The sequence below is a fragment of the Adiantum capillus-veneris genome, chromosome 5, assembly GCF_014529385.1.
Source record: "Adiantum capillus-veneris isolate H3 chromosome 5, ASM1452938v2, whole genome shotgun sequence".
In the NCBI taxonomy this organism is placed as follows: Eukaryota; Viridiplantae; Streptophyta; class Polypodiopsida; order Polypodiales; family Pteridaceae; genus Adiantum; species Adiantum capillus-veneris.
This window is the reverse complement of record NC_140935.1, coordinates 50,488,092-50,504,208: the sequence shown is the minus strand read 5'-3', so window position 1 is coordinate 50,504,208 and position 16,117 is coordinate 50,488,092.

Sequence of the window (16,117 nt, the reverse complement as noted above, 5' to 3'; positions counted from 1 at the left end):
TCCTAAAGCAATGCAAAAATCCTATGGGCCATCAAGAGTATTATGCTAAGCTAGCAGAAAGATACTATGGTCCTTTCCGAATCTTGAAGCTGTTGGGATTCAAACCAACTCGCCAAACATCCCACTTACTACTAACCCATCTACTAACTTAACCATATATACAATTATTCTTTAATACAAATAGAATAAGGAGCTAAAATAAGATAACATTGTTGTGTGCTCCGCTCAACTGTAGATCTCTCTATCTCTCTGCTCTTGCACTTGCACACGCTTCCTGTAGCACCTTCAACTGGTATCAGAGCAAGGTTTTTCTTGCTATTTTTGCATCCGCCGCGTGCACACACTTTCACAAGTGAAAGCAGGTTTCCAATTTCAGCAATCGGAAAATTCAGCTTTCCGAGAGCGTTTCCAATACTAGGTGTCTTGGGGTTTTACCCCCCTTTCAAAATTTTTTGTGCAGTCAAAAGCTTCACCTGAGCTATGCTTCAGGAGTTGTATTTTTCAACTACACTTTTGCTATAGGTATAGGTACAGGTACAGGACACAGGTGCACGTTGTTCAAAGACTATTTTGGGATTGTATATAGCCATTTTATGGATATTATGTGCTATTGAGACGGTGTTTATGGGCTGATTAGGAGCACTTTTTGGCATCAACATTGTCTCGGGTTTTTTAGGCATCCATGTCCTCACAGGTTCTTGCATACATACTAGACATCTAGGTTTCTTATAGCTTGTAGTGTTTTGCATCAACATAAATTTTAGTGGGAGTACTTGATGCGCATATGCATTGTTTTTGCACTTTTGTTAGTGCTTGAGCTCTTTGGAGAGTGGTTTTACTCCCCGTAGGATTTGTTTACTCCTTGCACATTTTGTTTGGCACCTATTTGAGCACATATACTGCACCTTGCAGTATTGTTGACAGTGGCACGAATAAGTAGAGAACCACTCTCTATGTGGTGTCACATGGAAACTCGCACCAGAATCTACCATCCAATTTTGTGCATACTGCACATCTTCTGCAACAAGAGCCTCGACAGGTAGATCTGCTGTGAAGACCAATATGTCAAAGGTAAGTGGCATAACAACCACTGGAAGAGTCTCTAAAATAGGATCGTTTGAAGACTCTAGCACATTGATCTCCTCTAACTTTTCCTTTCCCTTGTTTGAAACATCCCAGTGGGATTCACTCTATATACAAAACAAGACGCCACCTACGAGCAAACAACTTTGATAAAACCCCTATATAAGACTCATATCAGGGAATATGACCCCCCTTTCTACGCTTATACGACAATCAATGAAGAAAACTCTCATACCCCTATCTTACATATAAAATCTAGGTCTCACATTATCTAAATGAGTAAAGCTAATCAAAGAGTGATCAGCAATGTACCTTTCCCAACATTCATCCGAGTTCTAGTGCACACAATGACCAATGGTTACAAGTAATCAACATGGGGCAGTCCCCCCCCCCCCCCCCCCCCCCCACCACCACCCCTCCCCCTTCCCCATAAATATGATACCCCCCTCCCTTATTTTTGAGCTTGGGATATAAATTACTGGGGCCCTGCCCCTAATTTATATGCTTATGTAACTTATTAAAAAAAACCCCTCCCTTGCACTTACATGGTGCGTTAAGTTTTCCATGGTTAATCCCCCAGGGAATCATCAAACTTAGAAGTGTCACCAGATTGTTTATCCTTCTTGCTTTGTTGCCATTTCCTGCAATCCTCCTTCACATGCCCTTTTTTATGGCAGTGATAGCACTCGACATTCCGCATAGAACCCCGAGACTTACTATGTGAGCCCCCATGTTCCTTGCTTTTGGCACGACTTTGAGTGCGACCCCTCTGTCTATCACTAGAAACATACGCATCACCATCTTTCTTGCCTTCAAGATATTTCTTGCGAATCTCCTCGGTAAATAGACTCCCAAGGACGTCATTGTACACTAGACCGGTACCAGGTACTGAGTTGCTAATCGCAGTACAAAACATATCCCAAGACGAGGGTAAACTGCATAGCAAGAAGATACATTTGATTTCCTCATTGAAGACCAAACCCTGAGTGGTCAACTGAGTGAAAATGATATTGAACTCATTAATGTGAGTAGAAATAGTGCCCTCTTCCTTCATACGAAGGTCAAACAGCTTCTTCATCAAGAAAACCTTATTAGTGGCACTTTTTTTCTCATAATTAGAACACAACTTATCCCATACATCTCTAGCAGTCCTTTCTCCAACTATAGTAAAGTACACAAATTCAATCAAATGTAAACGGAGGGTAGATTTGGCCTTAGCATCAAGTCTCTCCCACTCAACATCTGTATACTCGCCCTTTGAGAGCTCCATGATAGGATCCAGCTGGCCTTTTTGTATCAGAACATCTTGAATCTGCTCTTTCCAGATAGTAAAATTCATCCCATCAAATTTCCGCATATTGTAAATATCCTTTTCACCGCTAGATGACATGGCTGCAAGCTAAAGATAATATGGAGATAAACATTGGTAATTCTGAGAAAAATTCGGTTGCGTTTTCCCAAAAAAATTGATAGAATTTCAATCCAAACTGTCACAAGAGATCAGTAATGCTCTCAGAGCATAAGACAGGTGCATCAACCACTAACTGTGCATAAAAAGTCAAAAGCGGACCTAGGACTGTCAACACGACATCAAATGCACGTAGCCCTCTCTATACATGTCCTATGGAGAGGCCATGAAAAAGGGGTACTCCAACAACCTGTATCACCGAAAGGATCTCAACATTTGAGAATCCCCTAGCTCAAGAACCTCACTATCGACCCTCACAAAAGGTTATGCAGACAAGAAACTAGCCCAATCCCAGAAAGGGCCTCCAAACCAAGTCTCAGAAACGATCGAGACTGCCAAAAACAAGCCAAATCAGCTCCACAAAAGGTACATATGGTAGTTTCCGCAACCCAACGTACATCCACTATCAACAATACTGCAACGTGTAGTATACATGCTCAAACAGGCACCAAACAAAATGTGCAAGCAGTAAACAAATCCCTGCATGCAGGGAGTAAAGCCGCCCTCCAAAGAGCTCAAGCACTATCAAAAGTGCCAAAACAATGCATATATGCATCTATTACTCCCACTGAAATCTGTGATGATGCTAAACACTGCAACCTAGATGTCCTCTATGTATGCAAGAACCTGTGAGGAGATGGATGCCTGAAAGCCTCGAGAGAATGTCTATGCCAAAAAGTTCTCCTAATCAGTCCATAAACACCGTCTCAATAGCACATAATACCCATAAAATGGCTATATACCATCCCAAAGTAGTTTCTGAACAACCTACATCTGTGTCCTGTACCTGTAGCTCTAGCAAAAGTAGAGTTGAAAAATACAACTCCTAAATAATAGCTCAGATGAAGCTTTTGACTGCATGAACAACTTCGAAAGGGGGGTAAAAGCTCAGGATAGCTAATGAAATGCTCTCGGAACCCTAAATTTTCCGATGCCAAAATAAAAAACCTGTTTGCACTTTTAAAAGTGCATGCAGGCGGACGCGAAAACGGCAAGCACAAACCTTGCTCTGATACTAGTTGAAGGTGCCGCGGGAAGCATGTGCGAGAGCAAAGAGAGAGAGACATACTTTGGGTGGAGCACACAACAACGTTATCTTGTTGCATCTCCTTATTATTTTGTACTAAAGAATAAGTGTATATAATGGTAGTGGGATGTCCGGCTAGTTGGCCTGAATCCCAACACAACCTATAAGGAGATCCTATAATTATTGAAAATTTCAAACTCCTAGGTATAAGTGCCTTCTTATTGATTTGCAACCAGTTGTCTGATAAACCCCCATACGAAAATAAATTGTAAACTTCTGGATCTCATAGCTTGAAATAACTAAGCATCTACAGGCTCATCTTTTAATGATGTAGATAAAATCTCTTCAATGCTTCTGGATAGAAAGTCTGTACCACATGGGTCTTGCCACGCTTACAAAATATTTTAAATTCAAATTCTAGTAAAAACATCATCCATGCGATCAATCATCCCTATATGACCAGCGTTTATCAGATATAACAAAGCCTGATGATCCACGTAGAAGTGAAATAAATTTTCCATCAAAGTATGTGTGAATTTAGAATCACTAAAGGCCATTCGTAGTGCTTTCCTCTCTAAAGTTGAATATCCCATAAGTTGCATTGCATGTTATATAGTGTACATATAATACACCTTAGTTGGGCATATCATATAGCACCTTATAATAAACGAACCTATTAGACAATGCTACATCAACAAAAACATTGTCTCGTACAATTCTCTAATAGTTTGATTGAAATATAGTTCCAGCAAACTATATCTTTTGATCAAAATATTAGTTTTGATCAAAGTAATATTTGGTTAAAATTCATAGTTCTATATAAGAGGCACCCACGTTGTCCCTTTGTGGAAGACCAAACTATGCAACAGATCTTGAGTCTTGGAATATTTTGGCCAACCATGAGGAGTGATATTCACTCATTTGTAAAAAAAATGTCCTCAATGCCAAAAACAAGCACCCATACCTCCTGTGACATTGTCATAAATATCACTCGTTCCTAAGTAGAGTAACTATCTAGTTGGCTACTTATCAAGCCAAACATTTCGTGAGGATATGAGTAAACGCCACCAAAGAGCAATAGAAACTGAAGCAAGAGACTATGCTCTTATTGAAACCAATTGTATCACGAAGAGAAAAGGATCAACATCTGTGTCTTTGTGCAAATGAAGAAGATTGTATTCCCGTTATAGAACAATCACATGTTGGAAGGTGGCCAATACTTTTTGCAGCTGCCAAAGAATATGTTCGAAGGTGTAATGCATGTCAAAAAGCAAAAATGCCAACGTGTAGATAGCATGCCTTTAAGACCAATGATGGGAACTAGAGATTTTGCAAAATGGGATATACACTTTGTCAGGCCAATACAACCACTGGCTTATAGAACCCAAGCTCAATATATCATTATAGCTATGGACTATTTGACCAAGTGGGCAGAGGCTAAAGCAACCCAAAAGAATGATGCTAGAACCACAGCCGCATTCTTGTACGAGAACGTGTTCACAAGATATGGACTACCAATAGAAATTGTGAGTGATAGGGGAACTCATTTCCTCAATGAGGTAATTGAGTATCTGCTTAATGAATTTATGGTCATCCATAACAAATCGGCTCCCTATCACCCCACAAGCAAATGGACAAGCTGAGCACACGAATAAAATTCTTAGCTCGGTATTCACTAAGGTGGTTAGTTCAGAATGGATTGATTAGGAAATGAATCTCCATGCCACTCTATGGGCTTATAAAGTTTCATTCAAGACAACTTTAAATGCTACACCCTTTAACCTTGTTTATGGTCTTGATGTCATACTGTCGATAGAGTTTCTATTACCTACACTAAGGGTATCTAAGGATCTTGAGTGGACTGGACATGAATTGTCAGAGCGGCTTGAAGATATAGAAAATCTTGATGAGCAAAAGCTAACAACTGTAGCTCACATCTTTGCACAACAACGAAAACAAAAGCAGTTTTTTGATTCCCATCTAGTCACAAAAATCTTCAAAAAAGGAGACTCTGTTTTAGTCTATTCCCTTGAACAACCATTCCCAAGTTTAAGAAAAAGGGAAACGGACCGTTTATCATTGAATACATATCTCCAAGTGGAGTAGTTAAGTTATCCAATCTAGATGGTGAACCAATTAGCCGGATGCCGTTTAAAGAAGCACAATTTGCCAACCAATGAATTGAAAGAAAAGATGCATGCAGCAAAACATAGAAAGATGAAAGGACAAAAAATCATTGATGAAACACAAGAGGAAGCTCGACGTTGATTACTCCAAAGGAATGTTGCTCTCAAAAATCAACAAATGCCTATTCACATCAACACTCTGGAACTAATGAACGACTATGGGAATTGCAAAACGATGCAGTGTCAACAGATGATAAGTGGTTAGATGGAATGGACCTTTGTATCAAAGTACAGTTAAACCATCATACCAGTCAAGAAAATTTGGATACCAAAGGCACAGCTTAGGTACAAGACGATTCAAATCTCGGTGCCCAAAAATTCATCTACAGTACCAAAGATAATTCCAAGGTTTAAAACACAAAGAAGAGCATTTCCGAGTAGGGCAGCACTAGATTGGGATACCAATCAACTCAAGCTATCACCTAAAGGCGGACAACTCATTGTTCCAAATGCACCAAGAAAAGAAGAACGGAAAAGAGGTTACCAATAGAAGAAACTGCAAAGAAATCAATCTTCTTCATCCTCTAGACAAGAAAATGCTACAAGTAACATGCAAGGAGTCAGGCATATCTGGGTACCAAAAGCACAACTCAAGGACAATCCGTTTCAAATCTAGGCACCCAAAAAATCATTTACTATACCAAAGAAGGCTCCAAGGTTCAAGACACAAAGAGGAGCATGTTTGAGTAGGGAACCTAACACTAGCTGATGGATTTGAGAAAAAAGGAGCATATATCTTCTTCGCAAATTGTATAGCCGATGAAGCAATGGAGAGTTAAGACTCAAAACACTCAATCACAACAATTCATCAAAGAAAAACCAAGATACAAATGGCGAGTTAAAGTGCAACAGCCGTCATCATTGATACCGATTAGCATTGCCAAAGCATCCTGACGGTACAATAGAGCAAAGAGCACACAAGCTACAAGATTTTCTCTTTGGGAAACAACAATAGGAAACCTCGACCACAGAACCCCTTGAGTTGATTACTCAAGACCCAACTCTTGCACAACATAATGGTTTGAATTGCATTGATCTTCGAAGCATGGTAGAGCCAACCAAGGCTATGCACGTACAATCGAGCTGCTCGATGTTGTTTTTGCTGGTGCGTACCTGCAAATGGCAGGCTACCTCACTCTTAATGTTTATGATGTGTGGGACCAAATGCTATAATGTACTTAGTGTGATATATGCGAAAATGAATGCCATGGTTGCAGTCGTGTACATACCTTGCCGGGCAGACGAGTCCGTACACGTGGCACCGTGGAATGCCTTTTCACATAAATATATGCTTAATTTTCTTTGGGAATGTACAAATGTCAAGTGTTTCGAAGTGGCACGCTCGTTTTGCCTAGAAAGTTCAATGCGGGCAATCTCGGCCAAAAATAGCAGGCTTCGTGCGTTGGCATGAAAGACGTGTCCAAAGTGCTTACCAAGTGGGAAAATGAGGTTCAACATAAAATTTGATCCCAATGGGATTTTTTCACAATTTTAGGGATTTTTCCCAGCTCGTTTGGGCTTTTTATGGACAAAAAGTGACATTTTTGGGCTAAAAATGGTCAAAAATAGTCTTAAAAATGCTCAAAATGCCACATCCACGATGCTGGTGTTATTTCTTAAGCTGTGTGGGAAATTTTACAGCCAAGATTGAACTCATTTGGGCACATGAGCAAGGAGATACAGCCATTCCTTTACAGGGTGCTAGTGCAGTCCCGTGCTGCTTCCACTACATGGTCGAGGCTGTGAGGCCTCCAATTAGGGTTTCCCCTCCTCAAATAACTACTTGGGATTCTCCAATAAAGTACTGAAGCTTCCATGAAATGGTCACGATGAATAATCGAAGCGTAAATTTAGGGTTTTTAACTAGTCGAATGATCATTGCATCTGTGCAATTGGGAGCGAGGCTACACCTAATCTTCACACACACAAGAGTTTTGAGTTAATATTGGTTCTTTTTCAAAGTGTAGCTTTCATGGCTGGAGTTTTGTTCTTTTTTAGTGTGTTTTTGGCTTCAAATTGTCTACTCCTAGCTTGATTTTTCTACGAATCCTCACAGTCAGAGGCCCGGTGCTTTCCTAGTCGTACAGCGCACTTCTTGACACATTTTTGGTGAACCCGACGCGAAGTAGGCTAGGGTGATGGTTCAAAAGCTTCATTGAAGGTCTCAAAAGACAGGTTTAAAGCTATGGAGCAACAAGATCAACAAGGGGGTTTGGTTTCATCGAGTCACAATGCAAATGTTTCAAGCTTTTGCAGTTTTTATGCAGCAGCAGCAAGCTGCAGAAAAAAGGGATCTTTCCTCAACCAAAGCGCTTCAATCTGTGGTGAAGAAATTGGACCAATTTAAAGATAAAGATGTAACAAAGTATATTTGTGGATATGTAAAGGAGATGGAGCTTCATCGAGTGCCCGAAGCAGAGATGGTGCAAAGTTTTGAACTTGATGTGGTTCCGAGATCAGAGAACATGTAAGGGGAATTAGAAATGAGCATGGGGAGACTTGGGACGAATTAAAATTAGCCTTGAAGGAAGAGTATTTCATGGAGGACTCCGAAAGGATAACAAAGAGGACTTTCTTAGAGTGGGTAGCTCGGCCAAAAGAGGGGCTCTCGCCTACCGAACTCCTAAGGGAATTTGAATGCCGTTATGATCAACTGTCAAGGACTCAAAAGGCTACGCTAAACTCAGAGAAGATAGAGCTCTTTTTGCAGGCAGCAGGTAAATTAAGAGATTCAAGAGAAGTTAGAGCTATTACTTGAGGATAAGGATGCGGAACAGGGCTTGAAGACCAATTGGAATGAAGTTGAAGACGCCATTTCGCTGCTAACTAAGCGACAACGACGAAGAGACAAGATGATAGTTAACCCTTCTCAAGTCGCAAGTGTTCCCCAGAGTCCTATAAAGCCTATTATTGTGGTTCCAAAGAGTGACAATTCCATTCTAGATGACATTTTCATGGGAATGCAAGAGCTCAAGTTAAAGCTTACAAGGCTAGAAGAAAAGGGGCAACCATCAAGACAATCTACAGGGCAAAGGCCTCAAAACAAAAGAAGGCTTTGTAAATAGATGCATATGGTGCGATAGTACTGACCATGGAAGGAGGGATTGTGAAAGTTTTAACGACGCTTTGACAAAGGAGCTTGTTTTCTCTAAAGATGGAAAAATTCACTTAAGTGAAACAGGTAAGCTCTTGGGAACAAACTTTGGCAAAGGCGGGATGAAGAAACTAGTTGAGGACATGGCTACTAGCCATTCCATCTCAATGGTTGAGGCAGCCGCCTATGGGTTGAAGGTGGATCCTATTAGGAAAAAGGGATCAGTCAAGGTTGGAGAAGAGGAATCTAATGGTATTGGAGAGCTATGGCCATGCGCTATAGAATCTGCTATGAAGGGTAAAATGACTATAGAGGTTTTACATGAAGCTGGAGACTACATTCGGCTAGAAACAGGTTGGAACAACCCTATAGATTCTTTGTCAGTGCATGCGTACATTTCCAAATGTCAAGAAAATGAGGCCATTTTTGAAGAGAAGCGTAGGCGCGAGAATGGGGATGAAGGGCCTTCAAAGCGGGCCACAAGGAGTGGAGGCAAAAATGACACAGTGCCTCCTAGATCACCTTCCCCGCAACAGATGCCTATCCCCGAAGTGCCTATGCAAGAAGCCTCTGAAGAAAAGAAGAAGGATGCAACGAAAACCAAAGCAAAGGGTCCGGCTTACAAACTCCAATCCGATATAGAGGTAGCAACAGATCTCAAAAAGGTTTTGGAAGAGAGGATTCTAAATAGTAAGGTGGAATTTACCTTGGGTGAGGTCTTTGGTATAGCAAAGAGGGAATTCCATGAAGAAATAATTGACATCATAAAGAGAAAGTGGCAGTCTCTTACTGAATCTATCCATGTATCGGGTGAAGAGGAGACTTTAAATGCACAAGGTGTACAGGTCTATGGCGAGCAAGGTGAAGAAACAGTTGTTGGATGCTACAAGTCTAGGGGAGGAGTAAAACACGTTTGCTTCTTGGATGATGAAGATGAAGTGGAGACCACTCACAAGAGCTACTACTTGAATAGTCACTGGGCAAGAGAAACTACGGAGACACTGGTAAAAGTGGGAGACTTAGAAGAGCCATACATTGCGTTGATAGATCATGGGTCAGAGATTAACCTCATGTCAAAGAGTCTTTATCAAAAAGAAAAATGGCCAATTGATATAAATCATGGATGGATGATTCGTGCAGCAAACAACTCATCAGGGGAGCTGTACGGAGCTTGTTCAAATGTAAAGGTGACTATTGGGGATGTGAAAGATGAACAAAATTTCTTTGTGCAAGAGATGTCTACATACCCGCTCATCCTTGGTCATCCTTGGACAGCCATACATCACTGCTACTCACATGGAAACCAAGGTGATGGATCATGGGTCATCTTATGCAAGAATAAGGATCAGAGATGGGAAGCGTGCAGTACAGTTCCTTACTATCTGTGTGGACCATGAAAGGAACCGTGAAAGTCTTAGAGAGCAACCCTTGCCAAATACGAACAAAGAATTAAAGGACTACAGGGATATGAGGGGTTCTGGCCATGTACCATTGTAGAGCGGGATTGCAGTGGTACAAGAAGAGAAATGTTTTCGCATGATGTATATGCGAAGGAGACATTTTCTACAGGTTTTGTAGGATTATCAGACTATGGATCTATTGCTTTTACAGAGTGTGAGGACTTAAAGTGGGGTGAACGACAACATGTAAATAGTGTACAAAGATGTTTGAAGATGAATGGTTTGCTAGAAGATGAAGAATGCATTGCAGGTGTGTTTGATGAGTGTTCTTTTGTGGATACTATGCAAGATTTGGAGTCTTTAGTGGATTGCAATTTGTGTATGGGAAGTGAGGTTGTGAAAGTATGCTCAATACAAATGTACAAGGCCATTGAGGATTTCAAAAATTCTCAAGGTGTTGATGTACGAGTGGATACTAAGTATAAATCCATGGCAAAGAAAGTGCAACCAGTGGTATTACCTCTACCAAAAGACTGCACAAATAAGATGGAAGAAGCTGCTTTGCAACCTAGCCTTCGTGACCCAAGCAAGATTGGACGCAAGTTCACAAAGGATTCTTTGAAAGAGTTAAAGGTTGGTTGCGAGGATAGTTTGACAAAAGCTGAAAAGATATGCTTTGAAGATATGCTTGCCAAACACGGAAAAGCTTTTGCATTTGAGCCTTATGAGATAGGGTGTGTTGATCCATCCATTGTTGCTCCTATGGTGATCTTCACTATCCCTCATGTACCTTGGAACTTGAGACCTATTCCTGTTCCAAAGGCTCATTTGCCAAAACTCATTGAGTTGCTTAATGAAAAGATCAAGATGGGTATCTTGGAGCCTTCTTGTGCTCCGTATTCAAACACGTGGTTCACAGTTCCGAAGAAAAATGGTTCTTTACGCTTTATTCAGGATATGCAACCTGTAAATAAGGTGACAATCAGAAATGTGGGTATAGGGCCAATTGTCAATGAGTTTGCAGAGGCATTTGCAAGAAGGGCAATATATTCTATGGGAGATTTTTACTCAGGGTATGATCAGTTCCAACTAGTAATGGAAAGCAGGGACCTGACTACCATGAGGACACCCTTGGGTTTAGTAAGGATGTGCACCTTACCTTAGGGGGCATCTAATTCAGTTGCACATATGATGAATGGTATGAACAAAGTCCTATGTGACTTCATACCTCAAACTACAATGCCTTTCCTTGATGATGTGCCAATCAAAGGATGTGATGTAAGTGATAAAGATGTGGCTCTAGACTCGAGGGGGTGCTGAAATTATGTGGCAAACCATATCCATGATTGTGATAATATCTTGTCAAGGTTAGAAGAGGTGAACCTTACCTTGTCTGGCCAAAAGTCAGTGTTTGGTGTGAATGAAGTTCTTATTGTGGGACATATGTGCGGTCCATATGGTAGAAGGCCTTGTCCTGCAAAGATTTATGTAATCCAGAGAATGAAAGATAAATGTATAAATGCCACTAAGGTTCGAAGGTTCTTGGGTGCATGCGTGTTTTATGTTATCTGGATTCCGCATTATGCACATGTAGCAGAGCCTTTGTATCAGCTGTTGAGAAAGAACAAAAAGTTTCAATGGGAAGAATTGCATACCCATGCCATGAGGAAATTAAAGAAGTTGCTTCTTATGTCTCCAACTTTGAGAAAAGCAAACTATGAATGTGGAAGATATGTAATTGTGACAGTGGATACTAGCCCCACGGGAATTGGATGGGCGATTGGGCAAGATGATAATGATGGCAAGCGATATGTGGTGAGGTTTGGAGAAAAATTCCTAAGTGCTCATCAACGCAACTATTCACAGGTAAAAAGAGATTTATGGGGAGTAGTCACAGCTTTGAAATGTGACAAAGAGTATTTGATAGGAGCAAATGTAATAGTGGAGACTGATTGTCTACCCCTTCTTGGAATGATAACAAGTTGCTCAACTCCCGACATTGCTATGTTGAGATGGATTGCCTACATAAAGTCCTTGAATCCAGAATTTAAGCATATTGCAGGGAAAGATAATCCAGTTGCAGATATGCTTTCAAGAGCAAGGTATGAAAAAGAAGAAGACATGGTTGTCGAGGGCGATGATGTAGGCACACAGTTCTATAGTATCTCTCATGCCAAGGGCGATCATGTTTTCCTGTCAAATGCACTTGAGTCATTTACAGAGTACCTATATCAAGGTGATTGGTTGCTCATTGGACGCTATCTGAGAACTTTGACAAGGCAAGAAGGGGTGACTGATCAAGAGTTCAAAAGAATACGGAGAAAGGCCTATGGATACTTTTTGAGAGATGGGTACTTATGGAAGCGTCCAAAACAAAGAAATGGAATGCCCATGAGACTGGTGAATGATAAGGACGCTCAAAATGATCTTACGAAAAAGTTTCATGAGAGTCTTTATGCTGGACACAGAGGTGTATGGGCCACCTTTACTGAAATGAAAGAGAGGTATTGGTGGAAAGGTATGTATAAAGATGTATCTCACTTTGTGGAATTATGTGAAACCTATCAAATGTATTCAATGTACGTCATAGTGATGGGTTGCACCCTACTTACCCATTGGACATGCATTACAAGTGGGTAGTAGATCTGGTTACAATGCCATTGGGCTTATGGCAAATGAGATACATAGTGCTTGCACGAGAAGACTTAACCAACCAAGTTGAAGGTCGTGCTCTAAGAACAAAAAGCACAGAAGGGATATGTAAGTTCCTCTTGGATGATGTAATTAGCCGTTATGGCTGTGTTGGAAAAATGACAGCGGACAGGGGTGAGTTGGATGCTGACAAAGCAAGGGAGTTTTTCTCTAGGTTGGGCATTAAACTTGCTCTCACTAATGCATATAATCCAGAGGGAAATGGAAAATCAGAGCGTGGGCATCCTCCTATCATTAAAGCTTTAGCTAAGGCAAGCAAAGGTAAAATGGGAGAGTGGCCTAGGTTGTTGCCTTATGCTTTATGGGCTAATCGTACAACTCATAGCTTGGTTACTAGTTATATGCCTTTTGAGTTAATGTATGGTCAGAAACCTATAATGCCAATTGAGGATGTAATTCCCACATGGAATGTATTACCTTGGGAAGATGGAATGAGTAGGGAAGACCTTCTTGCTTTGCGCATACAACAGTTAAAAAGGAGGCCCCAAGATATTGAGATTGCAGTAGCACGATTAAAAGATGCAAGGTTAAAGAACAAGGACAGATTTGATAAGAGGCATAGGCTCATACCTAAAGCTATTGAGGAAGGTGATTGAGTGTTGGTGTATGATAGCAGTCTTGACAACCAACATTCAACAATAATAAAGCTTTGAAAGAGATGGTTTGGTCCTTATGTGGTTCAGCATGCACATGGAAATGCAACTTATACCTTGCATGAATTAGATGGGACAAAAATGAAGATTCCCATTGCAAGGAAAAGAATCAAGTTATTCAAAAGAAGAGGTGATACAGATCCCTTTGATTCACAGGAAGGTCAAAATGAAGTCTCTGATGAAAATGGTATGGATGTGGATGAAGAACAAGAGGATGATGCGTTAGATTTTGTTGCAAGCGATGAAGAAATCGACATGTATGTTGACTTAAATGAAGATTGAACCTACAAAAGATATATGTGGCACATGCGGGAGGATGTGCAGGTTTAGAGGAGGTGGATGTCGTACCATGGCACGTTCATAATGTGAAATTAAAATATCTACCTCACTCTTAATGTTTATGATGTGTGGGACCCAATGCTATAATGTACTTAGTGTGATATATGCAAAAATGAATGCCACGGTTGCAGCCGTGTACATACCTTGCCGGGCGGATGAGGCCCTACACGTGGCACCATGGAATGCTTTTTCACATAAATATATGCTTAATTTCTTTGGGAATGTACAAATGTCAAGTGTTTCAAAGTGGCACGCTCTTTTTGCCTAGAAAGTTCAATGCGGGCAATCTCGGCCAAAAATAGCAGGTTTCGTGCGCTGGCGTGAAAGACGTGTCCAAAGTGCTTACCAAGTGGAAAAATGAGGTTCAATATGAAATTTGATCCCAATGGGAATTTTCCACAATTTTAGGGATCTTTCCGAGCTCGTTTGGGCTTTTTACGGACAAAAAGGGACATTTTTGGGCTATAAATGGTCAAAATTAGACCAAAAAATGCTCAAAAAAGCTCAAAATGCCACATCAACGACGCTAGTATTATTGATCAAGCTGTGTGGGAAATTTTAGAGCCAAGAATGAGGTCATTTAGGCACATGAACAAGGAGCTACAGCCATTCCTTTTCACGGTGCTAGTGCAGTTCCGTGCTGCTTCTACTACATGGTCGAGGCTGTGAGGTCTCCAATTAGGGTTTCCCCTCCTCAAATAACTACTTGGGCTTCTCCAATGAAGTACTGAAGCTTCCATGAAATGATCACGATGAAGAATCACGTCGAATGATCACGTCGAAGAATCTGTGCAATTGGGAGCGAGGCTACATCTAATCTTCACACACACAAGAGTTTTGAGTTAGTATTGGTTCTTTTTCAAAGTGGAGCTTTCATGGTTGGAGTTTTGTTCTTTTTTAGTGTGTTTTTGGCTTCAAATCATCTACGCCTTGCTTGATTTTGCTACAAATCCTCACAGTCAGAGGCCCGGCACTTTCCTAGTCGCACTGCGCACTTCTTGACAATAGCCGGACAGTGTGTACGCTAGGGGAAGGCCATAAGATAGCATAGTTGAGTGGAGACTAGCACACGCATTACCACCGCCCACAGCCATTCCTTTACAGGGTGCTAGTGCAGTCCCATGCTGCTTCCACTACATGGTCGAGGTTGTGAGGTCTCCAATTACGGTTTCCCCTCCTTAAATAACTACTTGGGCTTCTCCAATGAAGTACTGAAGCTTCCATGAAATGATCACGACGAAGAATCACGTCGAAGAATCTGTGCAATTGGGAGCGAGGCTACACCTAATCTTCACACACACACAAGAGTTTTGAGTTAGTATTGGTTCTTTTTCAAAGTGGAGCTTTCATGGTTGGAGTTTTTTTCTTTTTTAGTGTGTTTTTGGCTTCAAATCGTCTACGCCTTGCTTGATTTTTCTACGAATCCTCACAGTCAGAGGCCCGGCACTTTCCTAGTCGCATTGCACACTTCTTGACAATAGCCGTACAGTGTGTACGCTAGGGTAGGGCTATAAGATAGCACGGTTGGGCTGAGACTAGCACACGCATTACCACCGCCCTTTCACTGGTATCCGAGCTATTTTTGGGAGAAGACTAAAAGAGGCTTGCATGTGCGTGCGACGCTATGCTTCTCTCCCACGTTCCGCAGACAGTGACGTCTCCGCTGTGTAGTCAGGCACAATTATTTGTGCGAGCAGCGCGTGGATAGACAGTGACATCCGGCTGTGATCGCCCATCTATGCCCTCCACAACACATGGCCAAGGCAAACTCAACCGGCAACTTGACGGCACCGAGGCTCCGAAGGCTTCTGTTGGAACCGTTGGCTGCGCGCATAGGAAGGCCCGCTTAACCCTTGCATGAAGGAGGTTTGAACCCACCCCATGAGGGTAAGAGGCCAACACTTTACCATCAAGTTATTGGCCCTTGTTGTGTATAACAAGGAAAGATAGTCTACTTGTGTTCAAAGGAAAACTAGAAGGAAAGGGGAAGCTTCAAACTTCAAGGAAGAAGCTTTACCCTTCCTTTTCACTTCTTGGAGGAAGACAAGTTTTCCTCTATAAAAAAAAATCCTCAAGGAGGTAGCTTCTCAAAGTGAAGAAAAGCCGTCACAAAAATGACGAGTTTTTGTGAAGAATAATCAAAGGTGTTCTTACA